The sequence below is a fragment of the Acinonyx jubatus genome, chromosome C2, assembly GCF_027475565.1.
Source record: "Acinonyx jubatus isolate Ajub_Pintada_27869175 chromosome C2, VMU_Ajub_asm_v1.0, whole genome shotgun sequence".
Classification (NCBI taxonomy): domain Eukaryota; kingdom Metazoa; phylum Chordata; class Mammalia; order Carnivora; family Felidae; genus Acinonyx; species Acinonyx jubatus.
In genome coordinates, this window is record NC_069384.1 from 125,885,181 (window position 1) to 125,911,727 (window position 26,547).

At 45.3% G+C, this 26,547-nt stretch overlaps 1 protein-coding gene and 1 long non-coding RNA gene across 4 annotated transcripts in view; one reads left to right on the forward strand and one right to left on the reverse strand.

Annotated features, from left to right (window-relative positions):
- The window catches only part of EPHB1 (EPH receptor B1), a 476,611-nt gene that overhangs the window by 194,215 nt on the left and 255,849 nt on the right, over positions 1-26,547 (reverse strand). The gene's annotated exons all lie outside the window — the stretch shown is intronic.
- On the forward strand, positions 16,789-25,991 carry LOC113599959 (uncharacterized). Its single transcript, XR_003420946.2, has 3 exons — positions 16,789-17,001; positions 19,824-19,990; positions 25,628-25,991. It is a non-coding gene; the product is annotated as an uncharacterized LOC113599959 (long non-coding RNA).

Here is a 26,547-nt window from a genome sequence, read left to right on the forward strand (position 1 = left end):
GGGTCCCATCTCTGCATGGGACAAGTATCTAGGGATTTGCTGTCCTATTCCACCACAGATGGCAAGTAAACCCATAGATGGTACATAAGCCAGGGCCTGGCAAAGCTACCCCACTGGAGCTACAAATGGCCAACAGGCCCCTCACATCTGTTGTGCACAAAGGGGACACACCAGAGCTCTGTGAATAGGACCAGATGTTCCAGGGGCTCTTAGACTGGGGGATCTAATGAGTGTAGACAACGATGATGACAATAAAGGGTGGGGTCTGATAAGGGGCACACCAGAAAAGTATTCTAACACTAACTACAGAATTCTTGTAACTTTTCTGCATTAAGCCATCCAACCAGTCAAAGGCTAAGGGAGCAGAGCAAATGTGGCCTGATGAAATCCACCATTCATGCAACGCTCCACACAGACATCATGGAACTTCCAAAATACATAAAATCCACATATCAACCTTGCACCTCTTGGCTTACTCAGTAACAAGACTGTTGTCCTCAGTGAAGATGAGATACTGTGCAAAACTGTAGCTGTGCATTCTACTTTTCAAGTAAGGAGTGCAAAATACCCACTCTAAAGAAGTCAGCGCTGAGGAGGGCTGAGGAATGGATAGACGCAAACGCTCTTCCTGGCAAGTCACTTAAATGCTCTGAACCTCAGTCTCCCCTTATGTAAAATGGACTTAGTCTACATGCTTTCTAAATCCTTTCCAACATTTTGACGTTGGGAACTAGTGCCAATGACCTCTGAAAGCCAAATTCATGCAAAACCAGTCACTTTCTCTCTTACATACTAATGAGTGTTGCTCTGCGTATTTATCCTTAAAGGACATCACCTGGAGGGTCTGAACCCTCTCTGGTTTTTGAGGCCAAGACTATGAAGGATTCTATCAAATCCTCCCAGAGGCCAGAGTCTCATCTCACTACTCACCCCATCTCATGGAGATTTGAAACAGAGTGAACTTTTCATCTTCAGTGTGCATCTGGGGTAAGGAGACTGAGTTTCAGAATGGCTCACTGCACTGAAAATCCTCTACTTTGCTTCCAGGCCTGAGCAGTTACTCCACCTCCTTGGTAATGTGCTAATTCTCTCATTAAAAGGCCTGGTGTGAGGTTGCTGGTATCCCAGGTCAGGATGCAGCCTCATGCCTTCAGACTGTCTGATCACAGAATAACAACCCATTCATCTTCTGCAAGTCCAGTTACCATCCCAGAGCTCTAGTCCTGCCCATTTCACCTGGTGTTTCACTGCCTGAACCAATCAGGGGAGCAGAAGGTTATGTTTACGGCTACACTGCAATGGCTCGTCAAGCCCTGATGCCCACGTTTGTAAACCTCTGCAGCTCTAGATCCCAGCCACCTCAGTCCATTGCTATACCCTCCTCCAGATCCCAACTGTGGGGTCCAATTTGGGTTTCCTGAACTGGCTGTCTGTCATCAGCACAACCTGTTATTCTAGAAGTTTCCTAAATAGGCACAATGTCCCCACTGACCAGAGAGGCTAAGGCACCTATCCCAAGTTCAGACATACCTTCAGGGGAAGGCAAGGACCAGGATGCCTACCAGTTACACTGTCATGGTGACTGAGTTAGAAGAACGCTCTACAGGTCTAAGGAGGAGGAACTAATATTAGACAAAAATAGCTGCACCCAAGATGTTCAAGCCTGTAGAGGACACATCTTTCCCAATATCAGGGCACAATCTGCATACTGCAGGGTATTCACACGGTAGGCATGGCCCAGAATAGGAAAGCCACAAGGAGCTCCTGACCTTACAGGCCATCGAGCCTGTCCCTCAACTCCATCCTAGCCAGTGTAGACAGGTGGGCAAATTCCACCACTTCCTTAATTAATTCCCAGCCCATCTAAGTCAAGCAAGCCCTAGCAGCTGGGTTGAACTATCCCCAGGCTTCCTTGGCACTACCCACCCTCCACCCCCTTTAAGTATAATATGGGCCTGAGGCTCTGATCCTCCAGAGACAATGCTCCATCAGCTTCACCATATGATTCATGCAAACAGCTTGCTCTGCCCTCCCCCACCCAACTGTATGCTGCTGGCGGGGGTCAGGAATAGCTTCTCAGCATTTAGCCCAGAGCCTGGTAGCCACTGGAGGGTGCTCAGTGGATGGATGTGAGATCAGTGAATGGGTGGAGATGGTGGATGGAGGGAGGATGGATGGAGAGATAAATAAATGTTAGCTCCAAGTGGGATTTCCATGCACCCATGCCCCTCCTTTCCTCAAACCTGTGGACCTGGCCAGACCAGCTACTTTGAAAAGTCCCACGTGCCAATCTCCCTAGGGACGAATTCTCTGTTCTCTGTGTTACACCAGAGTGCTGGCATGTTACCAACAGGCCTCCATGTGGGCCAGTCATCTGACCCTTGCCACAAGCAAGTACGCTTTACAATGGTCTATGACTCATGCATCATGAAAGGATGTCTGTGGATGCAAGAGATGCTGTGATAGAACCTCAAAGCCAACGGATACCAGGTCTCCAGCTGGCCTAGCTTTTCCCAGCAACAGGACCCAGACCCACGTGACGGGTATGAGAGCAGCTGTGGGGGTTTAGCAGGACAGTCCTGAGTGGAAGACTCAAATGCAGAACCTGCTGGATTTCAACCACCTTCTTGAAATACCCAAGGATGTGCTCCCTAGAATCTACTTTAAGAATAAAAGATCCCCTAATTGAAGGTAATTTGCTTTCTCAGTTCCATTTACCATTGCATATAATTATTGTAAATACTGGCTTAGAATAAAAGACTTTTGTTTTTTCCCATGTAGTTCTAGCACTCCCTTCCATGGAACTAAGCAGTACTACCCAACTCCATGGGCAATAAGCCAGTCCCTCTCTGTGGAAAGGGGCAGGAGACAAAGCTTTAAGCCTAAGAGAAACCACAGACCCCTCACAAGGGCGACTATGGGCTTCTCTGCAGCCTCCCCAAGGAGACATAGGTATGGGAGGGAAGAGGGGCGTAGAGGGGATGTTTGGCACAACCCATCCCCACCCTATGAGCACAAACCCTAGGGCTCAGGCCATGTGGCTCCAATCCCCATTGGGGTTAAAAGAATGAGCTCAGAATATGGCCATAGAGGAAACAAGTCCACAGCTGGCATGGAAATGCCTGTGAGCTCTCAGCAGGAAGTGGGTGTGCCCATGGGAAGATCCCACGGAAGGCCCGTGAGCACTGGGCCTCCATCTAGGCCTCTGATATTCAGACCCTGTCCTTCTTCAGCTTCATCGGCAGTCTCTCCATCAGCTGTCCTCCTTCTTTCTGGTCGTAAGTCCTACTCAGGTCCTACAAGCAGGGCCCATCCCGCAGGAGCCCCTGCAGGAGAGGTTTCAAAGGGCACCCCTGTGATGAAACATTACATTTATAAGCCAGCTCTAGGGCCCAGGTCCCCCATCTGCTTACCTATTCTCAAGCCCCACTCTAGCAACCTTAGAAAGCACTGCTACCAAAAACCACAACAGCTGCCCTGACAGGGTCACCTGAGCTCACATGCCGGGCCTCCCTAGGCAAAACCACATTGCAAGACCTGACCAGGGTCTCTTGGCTGCAGCCTGGAGCTGAGCCTTGTCTAGGAACTAAACCTATTATTCCACCACAGTCTGCCTCCCCAGTTTCTTGTATGGGGTTTCAGCTTCCAGAGCTCCCCAAGCAGACAGCAGTTGCCTCTCACAGCCTCCCGAACCCGGCAACAGATGAGCAGTCAGGAGCCTGCGGCCTCGCACAGGATTCCCAGGCCGGGCCTTTTGTGCCCTACAGGAGCCTCCCTGTGAGGTGCTTCCCCACAGACCTGGCCTGTCTGCCCCTTGCCCTCCCCAAAAGGGTGATGCATATTTTATCTCCAGTGGACCATGAAGGTCTGAAGGAGGCAGGCTGATTTATCAGAGACAAAACCATACAGATGAAATTGTGTCAATATATCTTTGCATAGTGGATTCTGAAGGATGCCCCCTATTTCTCTGGTAAATCATACACATTTAAACTGCCCAAAAGCTTAAATATATATTTATCCAGTAAATCAGCTCAGCTTTGAAGTGGCTCATTTCTTTCCTGCAAAAATACAGCATACAGTTGCTAACCTTGTTTTTCTCCCCTTTTCCAAGTAAGGGAAAAAAAAAAGAAGAGGAGCAGAGAAATGAAATTCTGAATAATGAATGTTTAAATATTGACGAAGGTTTGACACTAATGGTGTGAGGGAGAGTGTGCCGCACAATGGCTCCTCTGCGGCAGGATCTACAAAGAGATGCATTTTGCTAGAACCTTTCAGGCCCCTTCCAGCAACTAAATTCTCTGAATCTGTGACACACACGTTATTGAGTGCTCCAGGGCCAAGGCTGGAGTACACGGGAATCAGATGGAACCTTCTTGATGCAACAGGAAAGGTCTAGTGATTTATTAGTCTTCATTTCCTGATTCTCTCTCTCAACCTATTTGCAAACAATTTATTCAGAAGCAGCAGTTTCTCCTTTTTAAGGGATATTACCCTGGCTTGAGCTATTTCTCATCGTCCTAGGAAGATATTAAAATCCTCTGTAGACGAGGATTTACGTGTGTGAATCCTCAGTGCCAGGCCTGGCTCAAAGTTAGTTCTCAGTCATGACCATAGGCTTTCGTGGAGCCTCCAGACCCTCATGTACATTGTGTTTTTCACAGGCACATTCCCCAGAAGGCTGACGACAATCTCCCCACTCTGTAGCGCAGAGGGTTGAGGCCTAGTGAATCAACACAGCAAAGAGAACAGCTGTCCTGTGTGTTTCCTACAGGACTGGGGTGACAATTGATTCTGGGGACTCTAGTGGCTGTAATGATGGAAGGTCCCAGGGGGAGCTGACCTTCCCCAGGAGACACTGCTGCCCTGTCTTCAAGGTGAGCTTTGGTCTTGGGTTCTCTGAGTCTATCTCTCTGCCATTAAGCCAAACCTGAAGTAAACCATTCCAGGTTCTACCCTGATTGTCACGTTGCAGGACAGGAATCTCCTGCAACACACTATCCCAACACAAAATGAATCCTTCTGGGAGCCTGGAGACTCTTATTCCTTCTTGGCCATGGCCTCAGGTTCCTCTCCCCTATGGTGTTACAGTCTTCAGACACAGGGATTTCTGCCACCAAAGCCATCTGTGTTCAAATCTCTGACTCAAACACACATTTCTCTTGGCTACTTCCTGGAACCACACTAAATGACAATAAGCAACAGAAAGGTGTGAGCTCCTCACAAAGCACCGGGAAGGTCTCAAAGGTCTGTATGCATTCTGGAGGGAGGAGTGAACACTGACTTTGGACAAGGGACACAATGTCCATGCCTCTAACGGGGCACATGAGCAGCTTGGTCACGGGGACCCCCAGAGGCACAGTCCTCAGAGAGTGGAGGTGAGGCGTCCAGGCACAGATGCCACTATCCCAACAAATAAGCAGATAAATAACACAGCACGGATACGCATCACATCGGCAATGCACAAAAGTAGAACAGAAAAGTCCTAACATGCTAACTGTGCAGTAGGACCAGAGAGTGAGCAGGACGTAAACAGAACCCATTTGCAGGAAGGAGGTGGGAATCTTCTGAGCATTTGGGATATAATCTTGCTTATAATTGGCCAGATTTGGCCAGATCTGGGGGGGTGGGGGGGACCCTCCGAGTACGCAGAAAACTCGATAAACGAAAAAATGAGGAAACCATTAATCCCAAAATTTATCAAAAGTATATGAGAAAGTAACCATATACTACTCTACTGAGCTCAGCACTGAAAGATAGTTGCATAAATATAATAATATGAGCATGACGTGGATTGCATCTATAGAGATTAACAAAATAAATAGAGATAAATTTTATCTTGTGCACATATTACATCCCAAATTCATATACACAAAACCAAAACATTATAGACAGGAAACACAGCAAGAGAGATGTATTAGTAAAACAAAAGAAGAGGAAAACTATGGAGAAGGGCAAAACAGAGAGCTAAATTCTCAAGTAAGTCAAAAGATAAGGTCTAAATTGGTATCAACAAGCAGCATTATAAGCACATAATTCCAAACGTGGAAGTAAATACAAGAAACAGATCCAAGTGTCAGGGAACAGGATGGGGTGGGGGATGTGGGCAGGAGGCTGATGTTCTCTCATTTTGGTACACATTGGGTTTCTAAATCCATTACTTTGATAAAAACTAAAATTAATTTAAAAAATGAAAAGCTACCGCTCCCCCAAGTGGGCCTACAACAACCTGGAAAAGAAGGTGCTGGTGTACCCCCTGGGGTGGGTCAGAGGGAGGCCAAATGCAAAAGGAACCCCAAACACATGTTCCACTCCAACTGGGGTTTGGACATCCCTCCTAAATTCTGGTCACATCAATTGTTGTTTCTAAACCATGCTGTTGAAAGGTTTCAAAAAAGGTGGCTTTAGCAGATAATTTGGAACTTTCCCATTCTGGGATTAAAAGTAGAAGAAGTAAAATCACATTTCACAACCAGAGCCACACTAGGGCCCTGTTTTCATCCCACCGCACAGTTTGTGACGTGAAAATAAACAAAACTGGAAAGGAGGTGTTTCTGTGTTTTTTTCTCCCGAGTCTCTCGAGATGAAGTTGGGCAAAGGGTACGCAGCCAAACTGTTTTCACACCATGCCTTGACTGCGTCTCACACTTCTTTGCATTTAGAGGGGATTTTCATCATTGCCTGGTTTCAGAATTGACTCGGTGTAGACTGCAAGCTGATAGCTCAGCTCAGTCGTCATTAGCGCTTGTGGCCTGAGAAAAGTGTCGTCAGGTCTTGAGGAGCTGACCACGTATTTAAGGTCACAGAGGGACCATTTTTCAATGTGGCCCAGAAGAAACTACTTCACTGGGCATCCCAAATTACCATCTGAACCAGTGATATATTCACCCGAAACACCAGCATATATATTAAGACCAATTCCCCTAAGAAACAAAAAAAAAATTTTAAAGAGTTTGAGTATAAAAATGCACAGAGTGAGAAAATCCACAGCAAATGGTCTTAAACAGTGGCTGGCCAGCAGTGCCTGACAGTTTCTCCCAGGTTCCCACTAAAGACCAGTCAAAACTAGGCAAGTAAAACCTCAAATGCCACTACATTAACTACAATTTGATACAGTGTTAAACCCTCCGGGATTTCCACTAATTGTAAAGCCATGGGAGTGGAAGTGAAAAACACAAACTGAGACACATGCTTTTTTTTTTTTTTTTTTTTTTTTTTTTGCTTGAACTAGAGCCCAACTGAAATAAGATAGGCAGGATGTTCAGTTCCTGCATTAGAATTTAGAACACAAGTTCACGCCACCCTCTATGACAGAGATTCTCCACAGGGGTCCATCTTGCTCCCTAGGAAACATTTCATAATTTCTGGGGATGTCTGGAGCTATCATGACTTCAAGGGAGAGGGTTCTCCTGGCATATAGTGGGTAGAGAACCAAGGATGCCACTGAACATCCTACAATGCACAGAATGGCTCTGTGCCAAGGATGAGAAAAACCGCTGTAGTGTGCAGGGGATATACTTGAAGGCATTAAGAACGTCTGTTTCCCCATCATACTGAATCAATCTCTCTCTCTCTCTCTCTCTCTCTCTCTCTCTCCGTGTCTCTGTCTCACACAAATATACACACACAGACAGACGTGTTTCATACACCTTAATACATTAGGTTTCAAAGCCCTAATAATGTTATCTAAAAGAGCTTTTAAAATTCTACAGGTATTCATGCAGGGAAAAAAAGCAAAACAAAAAATGAGATAATCAATGGAGGACTTGCCTTTGACCATCTCTGCAACACCACAAAGAACAGAAGACATTAGACAACAATATCCACTGAGTTTTGCAGAAAATGGCTGTGGCTAGAAATTTTACATTCAACCAATACAATAATCCATGGTCTAAATGTGGAGCCACGAAGGCATTTCAAGATATGTATGAACTCTAAAATTATAACATGTATCATTTAGAAGAGAAAATACTACTTGAAAACATACTCCACCTGACTGAGTGATGAATCAAAATGAACTCAAGAATGGTGTGGCTGGAGATGAGTGATAAAACCCATTTACATGTAAAGTTCTCTGTATTATTATTTTAAGTAATGAGAAAGAGAGAAAATAAGTATCATAATAGGAAAGGGGACACAACCACAGACAGTGGTTCCTTCTAGTCCAAAAAATCTCTCTGTACAGCACTTGCTAATGAATTGAAAAATCTCAACAAATTGGATGGCTTTTCTGGAAAATGTAAATTATCAGAGTTTGACACAGGATAAAACAAAAACCTTAAGAAATCAGTTGTGAGGGTAGAATAAGAAAACTACCAAAGCTTATATCTGGAAAAGATTCCAAGACTAAATACTTTTATAGGGGGTTCTTTTAAACATTTAACAAACAGGTAGCTCCATGCTTTAACATTATATATTATTATATATTGTAATTAATATTATATATTAGTTAATATTAGATATTAAAATACATATATATATAACTATAGTCTGTTTTATGAAGTTAGTAAAACCTTACACCAAAATGTGCCAATATAACTAATAAAAAAAAAAAAAAGTAAAAATGTACAGATACAGATGTGAGCATCTAAATAAAAGCATCATATACCGAATACATCATTCACCATGGCCAACTAAGATTTACTCTCAAAACTGAAAATACAGTTTTTGTCATTTTTGCTAACAGTAACCAAAACCTTGTGTCAATTGAGCAATAAGGAAAACCATATGCTTACCTCAAAACACACTGAATATATTCCTCTTTACTATTCTTTCAAGTAAATATACATTATTTTCTTCCTAGTTTCCTACTTTGAACTTACACTATTCTTAATGAAACAACTAAAGTCAGTTCTGTTAAAATTAGAGAGAAAATGAGCTCTTTCCCTTCCACTAATGCTTTACACTTTTCTGGAAGATCAGACCAAGGCAATAAGAAATGAAACAGGAATTAGAGATGTAACTATTAGAAAGGAAGAAATAATCATTATTTCAGACAGTATGATCAGACACAGAAATCGCAAAGGAAACAACTGGAAAATATCTTATAATTAGAAAGAGGGTTCAGGAATGTAGACCATTACAAAGGCAAAACAAACAAACAAACAAACACCCTTCTTTAACACTAGAAATAGCTACTTCTAAAAATCTGCTCACAACGGCTATAAAAAATATCAAAAGCAACCAAAGACATAAGAATAGCCCTAAGTTGTGGCACCAAAATGAAGAAAATTAAAAACATTACTAAAATATATAAAATAAGATTTGACAAAATGGGAATGTGTTCCTGGATGGAAAACTGAATGTAATTAATTCCCAAAATAATATATAACTTTACAACATCAGCAATGAAATCATGAGCGGCTGTTTGGTTTGGGGAAGGGGAGAAGCACTGTTAAAAAGAAGAGAAGAGGAGCACCTGGGTGGCTCAGTCAGTTAAGTGTCTGACTCTTGGTTTCCGCTCAGGTCATGATCTCATGGTTTTGTGAGTTTGAGCCCTGCATCAGGCTCTGCACACTGACAGTGGGAGCCTGCTTGGGATTCTCTCTCTCTCTCCCCCTCCCTCTCCCTCTCCCTCTCCCTCTCCCTCTCTCTCTCTTCCCCTCCCCTGCTCATGCTGTCTCTGTCTCTCTCAAAAATAAAAAAAATTTTTTAAAAAGAGAGAAGAGAAGGGATTTTGAAGAAACAAAAACCTAAGATCTTCTGCTAAGATAAGTAGGGTAAAGGAATTAAGAAAGTATAAAAAGAAGACTAAAGGGAGGTAACTTGTCTAATAACCAGACTGTCCCCTGTTTTTTACAACTGTTAAAATGTGCAGCACCAGTGCAATCATCGATAAACAGAGCACCGCAACAGAAGAGTCTTGAAATAGACCCAAGTACATTTAGGAACTTAATAAATTACAAAGGAAGCAGTCCAAGTAAATGGGGTAGAAATGCACTGGGACAAGTGGCTATTGGAAAAAAAATTAAATTAGACTCTCACCCTATTACTATTTACTAAAATACACACCAGGTGGATTGCAGAGTTGATATAAAAACGAAAGCCATTTAAAAAAGGACTATATCCATATATTACTTTGAGATTTAATTATTCTAATGTTTTAATGAAGCATTAAAAAAAAAAAACTAGCAGAAAATATAGTTGTAAATTTAACTGAAGGACATTCTAAGCATTAAAAGCCCTGAGGAGAGAGGGGGCAGAACATGAAAGGCAAGCTCAAAATATTTAGTACATAAAAATTTGAAACTTCTACTATTAAAAATCATAAGCAAAATTGAACGGCGGATGGAGATGCTAAGACCCTGCTGCAACCTTGAAAACATTCTGCTAAATGAAAGAAGCCAGCTACAGAAGGCCATATATTGTATGATTCCATTTATATGAAATGTCCAGAATAAGCAAATCCATAGAGACAGAAAGTACATTAGTGGTTACCAGGGGCTGGGGGAAGGGGGAGTTGAGGTGAAATGGGGAGTGACTGCTGATGGGTATGAGGTTTCGTTTTAGGATGATGAAAATGTTCCAAAATTGATAGTGGTGATGGCTGCACACCTCTATGAATATTCTAAAAACCACTGAATTGTACACTTTAATGGGGTGAATTGTATGAGTTATATCCCGATAAAGCTGTTATAAAAAATTTAATAGCAAATAACCAACTGGGAGAAATATTTGTAACATACTCAGGAAAATATTAATAATCTTGTTATATAAGGAACACTTAAAAATAGTAAGTAAAATGATGACACTCTATTAGAAAACTGGGCAGACAATGAAGGGACAATAAATGACTAAGAGGCTAATGAACAGTGATTATTCTATCACCTTAGCAGTGATTCAAGAAACAGTAATGCTTGGGATGCCTGGGGGGCTCAGTCAGTAGAGCATCCGAATCCTGATTTCAGCTCAGGCTGTGATCCTAGGGTCACGAGATAAAGCCTGGGGTTGGGCTCTGTGCTAAGTGTGGAGCCTGCTTGAGATTCTCTCTCTCCTTCTGCCCCCTTCCCCTGTCCCCAGCTCATGTGCACATGTGCGCTCTCTCTCTCTCTCTCTCTCTCTCTCTCTCAATAAATAGACAAACAAATTAAAGAAATAACTAAATAAAGTGCTCTTTTCCAAAGGAAAGGAAAGGAAAGGAAAGGAAAGGAAAGGAAAGGAAAGGAAAGGAAAGGAAAGGAAAGGAAAGGAAAGGAAAGGAAAGGAAAGGAAAGGAAAGGAAAGGAAAGGAAAGGAAAGGAAAGGAAAGGGAAAGGGAAAGGAAGAGAAGGGAGGGTGGGAGGAAGGAAGGAAGGGAGGAAGGAAGGAAGGAAGGAAGGAAGGAAGGAAGGAAGGAAGGAAGGAAGGAAGGAAGGAAGGAAGGAAGGAATGCTCAATACACAAGAAGGTACTAGAACAAGGACATTCTTTTCTACTGTGGCAAAGCTTTCACCTGGAGACCATGCTGGAAAGCAGCTTGGGAATAAGCATCCAGATCTATGACCAGATACACATCATTCATACCCTTTCTTGTGCATCTAGGAGTCCGTCCTCAAGAAATAAGCACAAAATACCCAAGGATTTATGCATGAGGATGTTCACAGCATTATTTGTGGATATTATAAATATCCACATCAGTGCTCAAAAAGGGAGAAATTGTTAAATAAATTATGGATCAGCCACAAGGCTGAATATTATGCAGCCATTAAAAATGATGTTTTCAAATAAATTTAATGACAGGGAAAACGATCACAATATAATGTTCAATGGATGAAGGATATAAAATTGCTTACAATATGATCCCATATACACACAATGCTAACATGAAATACAGCAAAGGGCTTGCAGAAAAGATCACTAGGTGGTGGCATTCTGGGTGATGGTCAGTTTTTCTTTATATTTCCTGCAGAGTCCTTGTTTTCTACGATGGGCATATTTTCTGGAATATTCATCTGCAGATAAGTCTTTGGCCAGAAGAGGAATAACTGCAATGCAATTCCTTTAAAAGCTGGTATCTGCTTTGCACACACCCCTCCCCCACCTTCCCTTGCCCCAGAGTACTGTAGGGGGGCAGCCGTAAAGGCCCAGCCAACCTCTGGAGGCAGCCCCCCCTTCTGACCAAGCTGACTGTGTTAGTCCGCGTGACCTGCTATAACACAACACCACAGACTGGGTGGTTTAAAAACAATAGAAATTTGTCTCTCACAGTTTAGGAGGCTGGCAGTCTGAGATCACAGTCCCAGCATGGTCAGGTGAGGGCCTCTTCGGGCCTGCAGTCTTTTCACTATGTCCTCACACGGCTGAAGGGAGGAGAGAGCTCTCTGGGGCCTCTTTTAGAATGACACTAATCCCATTTGTGAGGGTTCCACATTCATGACTAATCACCTCCCAAAGGCCTTACCTCCTAATGCCATCACCTTAGAGGTTAGGGCTTCAATATATGAATTTTGGGGGGACATGAATATTCAGACCATAGCATTGACTAAGGGCCCCCATTCATTTGCTCTAATTTATCTAGGCTTCTTATCTCTGTAGGGCTGAGTCTCACAAAGAATAATAAAGCTATTATTGATATCACTGATAAGCGTGAAGGTCTTTTAGTCCAAAGTGGTATTTGTTCTTTATTTTAAAAAATTTTTTAATGTTTATTTATTTTTTAAGAGAAAGTGAGAGAGAGAGAGAGAGAGAGAGAGCGAGCATGCATGAGCGGGGGAGGGGCAGAGAGAGAGGGAGACACAGAATCTGAAGCAGGCTCCAGCCTCTGAGCTGTCAGCACAGAGCCCGATGCGGGGCTCAAACTCATGAACCCCGAGATCATGACGTGAGCCAAAGTCAGATGCTCAACTGGCTGAGCCACCCAGGTGCCTCAAGGTCGTATTTGTTCTAACATGGATCACATTGAAGACTAAAGAACATTTAGAATCCAGTGAAAAGAATGTTTCATGATTAAAGAAAATGTGAGATATATATTTATTATAATGGAATATATATTCCACTGTACATACTGTGATATAACATAATATAATGGAATACCATACAGTCTTTAAAAAGGCTGGAAATCCTGCTGCTGGTGATAACATGGACGAATGAACCTGGAGAACATTATGCTCAGTGAAATAAACCAGATGTAGAGAGACAATATTTCACTTACACGTAGAATGAATATATATGTGTGTGTATAAACACACACATCCATATATACACACATACACAGCAAAGTCACAGTGACAGAGAGTAGAATGGTAGTTACCAGAGGCTGGAGGGTGGGGTAAGTGGGGAGGCAAAAATAGAATGATGGTTGCCAAGGGCTGGGGCTAGGGGGTCAAGAGGAGTCAGTGTCTCATGGGGACAGAGTTTCAATTTTGCAAGACGAAAAGAGTTCTGGAGATGGAAGGTGCTGACGGAGGCAGAGAGGTGAGAATGCACTTCGTACCACTGAACTGTGCACTTAAAAATAGTTAAGCAAGAGGGCCACCTGGGTGGCTCAGTCAATTAAGCATCGACTGTTGATTTCGGCTCAGGTCATGATCTCACAGTTGTGAGATCGAGGCCGGCGTCGGGCTTCAAGCTGAGTGTGGAGACTGTTTAGGATTCTCTCTCTCTCTCTCTCTCTCTCTCTCTCTCTGCTGCTGCTGCTGCTCCCCTGCTCTCTCTCTCTCTCTCTCTCAAAATAAATAAATAAATAATTTTTTTTTTTTAATTTTAAAAAGTGGTTAAGCAGTGAAGTTTTACGTTATGTGTATTTTATCACAATAAAATAATAACAATGTCTCAATGGTAGAATTTCAGGCCTCTGGAAAGAGGTGGGGAGGAATCCCCAAGTTGCCAAGCCTGCTTCTGGTGGGCAGCCCCCATCTCTCCTGGGGGCAAAGATTGGGGCATGGAGACCCCAGTATGGAGCCCTCCAGGTATTTCAAAGCACTGTAAGCAGAGCTCGGCTGGGCAGCCTGTGATGGTTAAGCCTCGGTAGAAAGGCAAGATCACTCCGAAAGCACAGGTTCTCGGGCTGACTTACCCAAGGCTGCCGCTTACCCTGTGGCCCCCTCTGCCTCAACCTTTCCAAGGCACAGCCTCAGCCCCGAATTTCTATCCTTCAGTCCCCATCAGCTGGCAAGACCCACTCCTATCCAGCATTGAGGAAGAAATTGAGATCATCATGCAAAGGCCATGTAAAATCCCTGTCCCCCACTGTCACTCAAAAAGCATTAGGACATTGGTCTGTAAAGGAAATAAGCCCTGCATTTATTCAGCAGCTCCTAGGCTAGCTGAGTGGGATGTGGCCATGTCCTGTGCCACTTATGGATGGGTGGGTCATGAGAAAAGGTAGATCAGGAGCAGTATGACAGGCTGGAAAGTGGTCATGGCATAAACAAAGCTTTCAAGAATCTGCAAAGGGGAGGAAGGTGACATCTGAGCTGGTCAGTGAAGAAAGGGAGGAAGGCTATTACAGAAGGAACTAACAGTATCAGCAAAAGCCCAGGGGCTGGCAGATAGGAAGATGGGCTGTGGAGACTCTGGCTCCAGAAAGCTTCCCGAGGAGGTTGGTCCTTGCTCAGCATGCCCATCACAGCTTTTGAAAGCCTTGCTGGCCACTCATGAGCACTGTCTCTCGGAAGACCTATGCCTTCACCGGTCTAAGTTGGGCAGAGTGTGGGGAGGATGGGGTGACTGCTGCTTGCTTGATGGGGACCTCACAAAAACTGGACATCTGTCAAGGCCCAGTTTAAGCACCACCTTCTACCTCCCTGCTCCTCCCCCCCACCTTGTCCTTCCCAGAGCTCTCGTCACACCCCACCTCACAGCCTAGGCACAGGTGATGTATGTGTCAAATATGGCAGTGAGATGACCTTAATGCGTCTGAATGAATGAGGGTCCCTCCTAGGTCCATTCATTCATTCATTCATTCATTCACTTACTCCCTAGGCCCATTCATTCATTCACTTACTCCTTCAACAAACACATACTGAGTGACCACATTAGGCCAGACCCTGCAGTAGACACTTAGGAATGACAATAAAGGATACAGTCCTTGACCCCAATGTATTCAGCCTCTAGTGGATGAGAAAAACAAAGGAAAAGTCCAGGGAAAAGGGCCCTGTGCACAGACAGGGACGGCCAGTTCTGCAGGGAGGTGGGAGCAGAAGGCCACATATAAAGGGGGTGAACGGTGCTTCTCCCAGCCATGGCAGGGAGGGGCTCCCTCAGTGACCCCCCCCCCACCCTCCCAGGACATGCCGAGGGGCTGTGGGGAGCCACGGGAAGCTGACAACGGTGTGTGCAGCTGCCCCGGACACCTGAGCACTCAGCTGCAGCCACACAAAGCCTGCATTTGGCTTCCCCTGCCAATTCCACCTCAAAGGCACCTGAATTTAAGATTCATCAGAGGGCTCTGGCTGCCTGGAAAATAATGATTTATTTTCTCTCTCACTCACACACACGCACACACACACACAACACTATTTGCAATCCTTTGTTCTCAGTTTCCTACACATTTAATTACCTCAGGATAAATCTGATTTCCCCTCTTGGAAAATCTCTCTTTTGTTTTCTCTTAATTTCCCTTCCTTTCACGTTACGTTTGACAAAGTTGGGAGAGACAACCAAGACAGATGAGCACAGAGGGTGGGAGAAGCCGAGAAGCCAGTGCGGCCCGTGGAGGAGGGTGCCCGGATGACGCAGACCGCCTCAGCTCCCAGACCGGAGCTATAAATTAGGAGAAGTGCCCCGTACTTACATTTAATTCAATAACTAACACTTACTCACATAAAAATAACTTATTTTCATTCTGGGAGGGTAAGGCCTAAATTTAAACAACCTTTCCCAGCGTGCCTGAGGAAGAAGTCTGCCAATTCTGCCTCCTCCTCCCCCTCAAGCTCGAGGCCTTCATCCGCTGCTGAGAGAGAAGGGAAGGGAGTCATTCGCTGGTGAAAGCCCAGGCCTGAGGGGAGAACTGCCTGGGAATCTCTCAAGGAAGAAAACACTCCTGGCCAGGGTCCTAAGAAATAAGCCTAAGAGATATTTTTAAAGGAAAGGCATCGAATGGATGGGATGGAAGCCATGCATGGAGTGAAATTCCTATTCTGATCTTGAAAGAAGGCGGGGTGTGGGGAGGGGGGCAGTAAAACTATTGATTTCCTGGCAAGTGGGAAGAGCCTGAGCCCTTAGAGGGAGGACACTGCCCTTCAGGATTCTGGATCTGGGCCTGCCCACCTGGTTTCCAGGCTCTGGCGGGGCTCAATTCTGTCACTCGAGTGCTGGGTGACCGTGGGAGGGACACTGTCCCTCTCAGCCTCAGCCCCCTTGCCTTCCCTTCTTATTTTTTCATGTTCATTTATTTTTGAGAATGAGAGAGACAGAGAAATAGAGAGGGAGCAGGGGAGGGGCAGAGAGAGGCAGACAGAGGATCTGAGGCAGGCCCCACGTTGTCAGTGCAAAGCCCACCTCGGGGCTCAAATCCATGAACCATGAGATCATGACCTGAGCTGATGTTCAGCCGACTGAGCCACCCAGGCACCCCTACCTTGCCTTCGGAATTCCACTGCCACCAGCTCTCCACACGCACTGGTCAGGGTGGTATTATTATTTCACTTAAGTCAGTCCACCATTCACCTCCTCCAAACTCTCCAGTGGCTTCCTTCACACACAGAGGGGGAATACACTTTCTGCCTAAGCTGTGTCTCTGCAAAGGCTGTTTTATGGGCAGATGGTGAATGAGAAAAATGTTTGAAACTACCAAATCCACTGACCCAGCTCCTTGGGTGAAAGCCACAGGTACCCATCATTTCACATGCAATTATTTGCACATCTGTGCTTTACTGGAAAACAGAGAATGTTGGCTGAAAGTACTTCAGGGTGGGCCAAGCCTCCCTTCTTCAGTATAGTTTCAAGCCATGACATCATAATAGATAGGGCAGCTGACCACTTCAAAGTGAAGGCTCTTCAATTTCCAAATCTCCACCTCTACCTATTCAGGATGAGGTATGATGATGCTGAAGAGGAGTGAGGTCATCTCTACTCGTCAGAAAAGTAAGTTGAGGACAACTTACAAGTCCCATACCACCTGACCCACACCTCCTCCTCAGACCCAATCTCAACCTTGCCAAGACCTTCCCACCTCAGGGCCTTTGTCCTTGCTGGGTCCTTTGCCTGGAATGCCCTTCCCAAGCATCAATTCATGATACTTGGGAAGCCTGGAATGGCTTTTAATTTTCCGGCCCTTAGCTCAGAGACTTCCCGGACTACCCACTGAAAGTAGCCCCAGTTCCAGGCACTCTCTCTCCATCTTCCTTCCCAGGCCTTGTCTTAAGCTCAGATGCTTGTTACTTTGTTCCTTAGACCATTTTCCCCCACCCCACCAGAGAAAGGATAGGCTTTAGAGTGATGGGATTGAGACTAAAAGGGTCTGCTCCCCTCCTTTTTTCTCCAGGGTCATGGCCAAAGGGCAGATCCATTAAAAATAAAAAATAAGAAACAATTATGTGCCTCTCGCTGTAGAGATGTAGCAAGATTGTGGCTATATTTGGGCAGAGCCTGACAATCCAGTCCACACTCCTAGATTCTTTACTCGGCCCCACCAGCCATGCCCACCACTTTTTCCTTAAGCTCTACCTCTGACCTGACCCTTCCTTTCCCTAACCTTTTCTTGGTTCCTCCTTGAAGGGTCATCTCAGAAAAAAAAGACCTTAAACAGTGCTTCTTTACCCTGAAAGCTCATGGTTATCACCTGGAAAGGTTAAAAAAAATACCCTGCCCACACCCCCACAAGGGCCAATTCAGTCAGAATGACAGGGGAGGGATGGGGGCTGGAGTATTTGTTTAAAAGCTCCCCAGGTTGTTCTCAAGGTTAGCCAGGTTAAGAACCTCTGGATCAGCACTTTAGGGACGTTTGCTATGTTTGCTACCTTTTCATTGGACGATGACCCATGCCTGCGCTCTGGGGCATGCCAAAGGCCACTGGGGCCTATGCTGACTAGCCAGGGAGTCTGAGGCTCTGGCTAATGGACACTGAGAGGCCCAGTACCTTTAGAGATGGAGAAGTAAGCAAGAAAAGCACAGAAATTGGAAGGTGGGAAGTGTGGCCCAGCCCACAGGAGGGTGCAGTCAGGCTACAAGCCCAAATGGGACGGCCTTGCAAAGGAGGACTCAGGATTGGAGCCTGTGTACTGTGTGGGAGCCTGCGTTGCTGCTGTGGGGGTTCCTAACACCCCAAACACATACACACCTGGCAGCCTAGTGTCCCTTCATTCCTAAAGATAGAGGATAAATCTATGAGTGGCCATGACCAGCAATTCTCTCCCTCTTGAGGTCTATTAATTAAGAAGATAGGAAAATAAAACAAGAAAGTAAAAACTAGATGAAATAGCTATAATAACACACAAAGGAGTGGGTGATTTGTGCCTACGTGAAAGCCAGTCTCTAGACAAGTTGCCACTACTGAATGCCACAACCTTACCTGACTCTCCACAAAGGCCTGCTGGGCACCTGCTTCATGGACACATGGCACATCCTCCTACCAGGCAGGCAGCCTTCCAAATGGGACCCGTGTGGAATGATGATCTGGAAGCCAGACAGGCATGTCTCCTCCACCAGGGCCTAAGCTCCGTGAGGGCACACGGTTCCTAGTGTTTCGCACAGTGCCTGCCACCAGCATATACTTGGTTATTTACTGAATTATGAATGGGCATTTCTTGATCCACTCGATAGCTATGGTCTTTCTGCTGGAAGCAGCCTTTCCCTAGGAAGGCTGACTCAAAACTCAGCATCACTCTTGTATCAGTGAGGATGCCTGGTTATAGTAACAGAAATTGACTGTAGTTCAACGTAAGAGACAGAAAAGGAAGGCAGCCTTCCGGAAGAACATGGAACAGTGCTCAGAATCATCAGAAAGGCTGGGCAGGAGACTAGGCAGGCTGGGCTCCAGAGCCCCGGCAACACCTCAGGGAGGGTCTGGGCCAGGCTACGCGTCCCAATAGCCCCTCTGCCCTGCCGACCATCCTAACAATGCAGATGCATTCGCTAGGACTTAATGCTGTGGCAAAAGTCCTAGTTCTCCCAAATCTTCCAGCCACTCTCTAAAAAGTCACAGCCTTAAGTCAGGAACATGCAGGTGGCTGGGCTACCTGGCCGGGTACCCATGCTCCAGCTCCCCAAAGGTGGGAAGGAGGAACACCTGGGCCCTTTGGACTTCCTCACACTCTCCAGGAAGACAACCCTCCCCACCTCCAAGTAGGAAGAAGTGTTCAGACTCCAGGTAGTGCCCCTACCCACCCGCACACACCAGACGTACATCCACTACGACATGGAATCCCGTCTTCAACTTCCACAGCAACCTTATTCCATCAGACTTTGTAAAAGTAGCTGAATTTAAGCAGAAATAAGCTATCTTGCGAGGTGTATAATTGAGTCAGTTTTACAGTCTAGTGTTTACAATGTGCTAAAGCCACAGCCAAGAGGAAACAGCTGCATTTGTAACTTTAGCCTCTGGTTACCAAGGGAGGCTGGAGACACTGGGGAAGGCGTTGAGGCGTTTCGATAGATAGAGAACCGGGTCGTTTCCAGTCCGTGGCCTAGGAGTGGGGGGAGCAGCAGTCACAATCTTGGCTGGAGGCAGGGGTCTGGACAAGACTCCTTTGCTTTCCTGAGTTTAGCCACAGACTCTCAGCCAGTGGCTGGCACCTCCACCCGTTCCCTCCCTGCTGCCACACTAAGAGCGTCTGTCTACATCTGCAGCCAGCTCTCCCACATGTGTCCTCTGACATCTGGGCTCCGCAGCACTCTGGGGTGATACATGAGTCAGGCTGCTGCCTCCCAGTGCTCGCAATCTGCTCACCTCCCATCCTCCCCGACAGGCAGGCCCCGACTTCACCGCTATCCCGTGAGAAGGCAGGCGTCACTGGGCAGGCATCACAGGGAGAGACCACACTCTGCACCTTCCTCAACCCCCTGGTATCTGTTACTAAAGTCCTGAGATGATGGGGTCATCGTCACCTGTTTCATGGCTTTTGGTACAAACAAGGTGGGTCAGTGACGCCCACCTCTGTGCTCTCAACTTTCCTTTCTCCCAAGTGCAGAGGACACCCCTCCTGTTGGGCACGATCCTACTAAATGGGTTAAAGGTGGGGCGATTCTGGAGACTGAAAGGCCTTCACTCTGAAGTGGTCAGGTGCCACATCTATTATGATGTCATGGCTTGAAATTAACTGAAGAAGGGAGGTTTGGCCCACCTTGAAGTACTTCTAGCCAACATTCCCTGTTTTCCAATAAAGCACAGATATGCAAATAATAGTACATGAAATGATGGCTTTCACCCAAAGAGCCAGGTCAATGGGTTTGGTAGCTTCAGACTCTTTTCTCATTCATCATTTGCCAATAAAACAGCCTTCCCAGAGACACAAGCTGAGAAGGTTTGGCTGAAAGAGATTCCCCTCTAATGGAGTTGGCCCATGGGAGCCTCAGAACTGAGTTGGTACAGCTACAGGAACCAGGGCAGTGGGGACAGAGAGCCAGGCACTTATTGGTCATGTGCACCCCCCGTTAGCCATGTTGATCTGGGAAAAGGGGAAAATAGGCCAATTAATTGTGGGTCAAATTAAACCACATCCTGGACTCAGCCAAGAAAGAAAGGTAGAGGAAAGCAAAGTTGTTTCTGAGGCCTTCTACCTCCTCCCATAGATCTCCAGCTAAATGCAAAAAAGAAAAGGGATTTTTCTTGTAGGAAGAGATGAAATATCAACCTTTATTAAAATAAATAAACAGCCAGCACTATAAACCACGTAATAGAAAATGCAGGGGAATTTGGAAGAATATTGAAAACTGACAAACCTCAGAAGTTGGGCAAGATCGGATTTCTCTAAAGGCCAATATAGCATGCAGAAAGGCCCAATATATGGGAGTTGCAAGGTGTAGAGGAAATTGTGGGAACCTGTGGTACAGCCCATAGGGTTTTCTTCTATCTCTGCCCCCATTTCCAGGGCTCCTGGGCAGGCAGACCCTGGCCTGGAGAAACTTCCAGAAGAGAGTGTGGAGTAGGGAGGGTAACAGCTTCAGTGGGTCACAGCCTACAGCACCTATGACAAAAACATGTACCCCTGTGCATCCACCCACATACGCATCATTGTTGCTCTGCAGAAGAGACACCAAAAGGAGAGCAACAACAATTTACAGGCTTATGGGAGAAAGGTTTCCTGAATTAAAAGTTTGAAAGTACATTTTGAAAAAGCCAGAATACATCCCAAGATCAAATCAAGACATATCCTGGTGAATCACTGAACTTCAAGCCTAAAGAAGGACTCCTCTGGACATCCAGGTGGAGAAAGGCATATCACCTAAAAAACATAATAAATAATAATAATAATAAAAAAATAACACTCTGGCTTTGCCCCAAACTGACCACAGCAATGTTCAATGCCAGAAGACACTGAAGCAATGTCATCAATCCTGAGGGGGAAAAAAAAAAAACAAAAAAAACTTTAGGTCACTATGTGTTTTAAATTTAAATTTTTTTTTTAACGTTGTATTTATTTTTGAGACAGGGAGAGACAGATCATGAACAGGGGAGGGTCAGAGAGAGGGAGACACAGAATCTGAAACAGGCTCCAGGCTCTGAGCTGTCAGCACAGAGCCTGACACAGGGCTCGAACTCACTGACCAAGAGATCATGACCTGAGCTGAAGTCGGCCGCTTAACCCACTGAGCCACCCAGGCACCCCAAGTCACTATGTGTTTTAAACCCAGGTAGGTTGCTCCTCACCCCCTGCACACAAACAGGCAAGAAGATCCAGGCATTGTCAAGAATGCCACAGTTCATGGGGTGCCTGGGTGGCTTAGTCAGTTAAGCGTCAGACTGGGCTCAGGTCATGATCTTGCAGTTTGTGAGTTCGAACCCTGTGTCAGGCTCTGTGCTGTCAGCTTGGAGCCTGGAGCCCACTTCAGATTCTGTGTCTCTCTCTCTCTGCTCCTTCCCTGCTTGTTCTCTGTCTGTCCCTCTCTCTCTCAAAAATAAGTAACATTTAAAAAAAATTAATAAAAAAGAAAAAAAGAATGCCACAGTTCAGGGAACACAGCACCAATGAGGTAGCAGGGCCAGGTGGGTGGAGGTGGTGGGGGAGGATGGATGGTTAACACCGAAATAAACAAAAAAATTTTAGAATTTGTCTACCGAAGCGTGGTTCTTAAGGGCAGCAACATGGACATCATAAGGGAGCTTGTTAGAAATCAAGACCCTCAGGCCCTACCTCAGACCTACTGCACAGGCATCTGCCATCTACCCAAACCCTCAAGCGATTCATATGCACTTTAAGGCCTGGGACTCATTAGGCTGGAATAAAGAAACCCAGTGAAAGAAGGGGAAGGCACTGAAGGGAGTGGAGGGCAAGGCAGAGCCCCCAGGGCAGGGAACAGAACACAGATGCTTCACACCTCCTCCATATAAAAATAGTGCCTTAAGACATCCAGGTTTGGGATGCAGGGAGTGGCAGGATCCAGGCAGACACTGGGAAATTTCAGAATCAGGGGAAAAAAAAAATCGCATCTCCCCCTGCCTCCCAATAAATAAATAACTTTACAGAAATTGTTTCAGAAACTGAAAACCTGTAATGAAGAAAAAATATTTCTGAACTTCAGCACTTTTTGAAGTTCCATTTGAATTTTTTTGTCTATTAAATTCAAATCAAATTAAACATATTGCTTTTAATTTAAAAATGTGTACAGTAACATTCTATTTTTGTAAAAGTGTTTCAATTTACCTAATTAGCTATCATTCTATCAGAGAAAGAGTGTGGTGATGATGTTCACCAAATGTTAATTTCTTCTCCGTGGTGGAAATGGGAAGTAATTTTTCCTTTTTTCTTTTTCATTTTCCTTTTTTGGGTACTTTTGTATATTACTTAATTGAAAAAAAAAACAAATAATGGGCTTGAATTCACTTCACAAAAAAACCTTCTTAAAAAGCATAATCAGAAGGGCCTTTGTTTAAAATAACAGATTTCAATGATGTTCTAGTTAGTACTTAAATTGTATCAATCTTGAAAAAATAATTAAAATGAGATTAAAAGAAGTCAAATTGGGAGATAAGCTGGCTAAAAACTGAACTACTCTAGGCCCAACAGACCTAGATTTTCCAGTATCAGGATGCTAGGAAAATCTTGCAATGGTTTGCACTGAGAAGTTTCTCTGGCAGTTTGCAAAACCTCTGGCCATCTCTGGGGCTCTGGTGCCCTGGGCAAGTGCCTGAAGCCTCAGGGGCAGCCCATCCTAAACTTGCCCAGCCCAAGTGAGCTTACCAAGGCTGGCCTTAGCTTCTCTCTCCTCTGCTACCCTCTGCACCCCTAACACCTAGATATAGGAGAGCCTGCCCGTTGTACTCCCTTAGCTGCACAGTAAAACACTTTAAGCTCTAAGAAATGACTCAGAGCCACACCCCCAGACCACTGGTTTTCAAACTCTGATGATTCTCAGAATCACACCTGGAAACGGTTGTCCAAGTGGTCCTGATCTCTGCCCCCTGAAGTGTGAGGAGTGAATCAGACTCTGTAGATGGTCCACGGTATCGGTGGACTTCGGTCTCGTTGCTGCTGGGCTGAGAACCCCTGCTCTCACATCTGCTGCTGCTGCTGGATCTAATGAAAGATATGGGATTATGCTGCTCCGATCTCCACAGGCAGCACAGGGCTCTGTGACTCTGCAGCGGAGTGTGATGGATAGGCAAGTCTATCAGGCTGTTGACAACACCGGTCCAGTAAAGGGTCTGCCAGCACTGACCGCACTTATCTCACAGACACCCAGATATGTGACTTACGTTCCCCCTCTCAAGACACACTAAACTGTTGCTTAAGACAGTAACTACACTCAAGTTGTCTTCTAGATCAGCCTCATCTTTCCATAGCTGAAGTGACCGAAGACCAAGGTGTCAGGTGATGGCAAAGCCCTCCCTTGAGCCAGACCTTCTCCTGCTGGCCCTGTGCCTTTTCCGCTTGTTAGGAAACACTGACATGTGTTCACATCAGAGGGGGTGACCTCTGGAGGGAGATAATCCAACAACTCCCAGCGGTCACTTTCATTTTCCCGGTCTGCTAAGAGAAGATTCCACAGGCACTGCTGGCCCTGGAGAGATTACCCCTGGAGAGATCTGGAATTTCCAAGTCCTCTTTCTGGAAGCTGAACATTCCAGTGCACTCATTGAAATTCAGTCAATAATATGATGGAAGCTGCACCTGCCAAGGCCACAGAAGTGTAGCAGTTAGGAGCACACGCACTGGGGCCAGCCTGCTTGGGTTTAAACCCCAGAGGTATGACTCAAGTACAAGTTCCTTAACCATCTTCCATGCCTCAGTGTCCTTATCTGTAAAATGGGGATAATAATTACCTCTGCTCACAGGATGAATGAGGATTAAATGAGTTCATATATATAAGTGTGCATAGGACCATGTCTGGCACATGGGAAGCTCTATGTGTATGTTCATTATTTGTATTCTCAAATTGTACTTACAGGTCTGAAGGCAACTACCCTCCTCTCCTCTTTCAGTTCCACACACGGAGCCAGTACTTTGTCCTGACCCACCCCCTCCACTTTCACTGCACAGTCTACTTCTTCCATGGCGGTGAGAACTCAGGCACTAAGTTTTGTCCTTCCCACTTGTCCCCCAGCTCTTCCCACAGTCCTGGGCATCCTGATTTCAGCAGAGTCTGAGCCCCTTGTGATCTCACCATGGACACGATAGTTGGCCGAGACCTCAGCCATCCCATTAGTAATAATTCTGTTAAGTAACTGTATCCTGTCAGCCTTGAGGAATGGGATGTCACCACCTGACATTGCCCTTGGTCCTGACCTCATCAACATTTTAATCCATAACGTGGAGGAAAAATATTTAACAGAATGTATATCAAATCAGGAAGTGACAGAAAGCTGGAAGAAATGACCGAAGTGCCAGCGAGTGAGCTAAGATTCGCTCAGATTGATCATGGGGGTTTGGAATTCTGGACTGAAGCCAAGAGAAGGTGCTCTTCAGACAGGACGAATGTACATAAATCAAGGAGCCTTGGCTCCTCAGCACACTCTGTGAAGAAGACCAAGGCATGCCAGCTGACTCTGTGCTTCCTGCCCTGATCCAGGACAGAGTTGCATCCCAGAAAGGGCCAGCCCCTGTCCTCTCAATTGAAGAGGTTCCTTCCAAAGAATTCTGTGCTGTTGTGGAAGCCATAAGATAATAAGAACATGAGTGACTAGAGTTTGCAGAGAATTCATTTTTCATGGATCCCCTCACCACCCTCACATTTCTGGCTTTATCTCTGCAAGTCACTGGCCCAAGAGATGCTAAAAGAAGGAATACCCTTGTTCTGGTTTTTTTGGAAGGTCTAAGAGTGTGGGTTGGAAACCAGGAGGCACATGTGATGGGAGCATAGCCTCCGTAAGGATCAAGAAGGAGTAAGCCTGCCGTCCCTAGCTGTGGACAGAGGCTTTCAAGGCTGGGAAGGGAACAGATCAAGGACTCCTACTTTTGTTAGGCAACTGGACGCCTCAGGCTCTCTTCCACATGCCATTCCATGGCCCCATGAATCACAGGATAAGGTTGATGCAACAAGCAGAGGGAGGAGGGAGGTTGAGGAAGGAGTAAATTGAGTTACCCAGCCAACCAGCCCTCCCTTGTGCCTCCAGGCTGCTCCTGACCTGTTTCTGTCTTGACCTGGGACCAAGATGACTCCTGATCTCCAGAGTCTCCCACACACATAGCATAAGCCCCAAAGAGAAATGCGGATTAAATCTACCAGGGGGACCCTGTTTCAGCTGTCAGGGTAGCCAAGATGAAAACACTTGATATCACACTGTGGTTGGCATCAAACCAACTTTGTATCTCATGGTCAGAGCATTACCTAGCACAATGTTTTAAAAGAAAGTTTGGCATCATATATCAAAATTATAAATGCACACACTGTCTCATTCTATAACCCCAATTCCGGAAACGTATCAGGCAGATACACTTGCATTCCTACAGAGCTCTCTATTGTACAAAGATGTCCACTATAGCACCATCCTGGGTTGTTTTTTTTTTTTCTTTTTTTTTTTTTTGGTGTTTTTGTTTTTGTTTTTAGGCTTGAGCAGCATATTCCTCTCTTTCTATCATCATTTCTTTGTATTGTGGCAAAGCATGTTATATGCTAATTATCAATTTAACTGCTTGCAAGCATATAATTTAGCAGCATTAAATAGTTTCAAAACCACCACCACCACTAAATATACCCAAAGAATTTTCATCATCGCTAACATAAAACTCTGTGTCCATTAAACAAGAACTCCCCATTCCCTTTTCCTCCTTCCCTCATAACCTCTCTTCTTTTTTGTCCCTGCACATCTGCCTATTCTAGGTACCTTACATAAGTGAAATCATAAGTATTTTTCCTTCTGTGTCTGTCTTCTTTCACTTAGCATACTATTTTCAAGATCCATCTACGTTGCATCTATCAATATTTCACTCTTTTTATGGGTGAATAGTATTCCATTGCATAGACATAGCACATTTTGTTTCTCCATTCATCTGATGGACATCTGGGTTGTTTCCCCCTATTTTAGCTACTGTG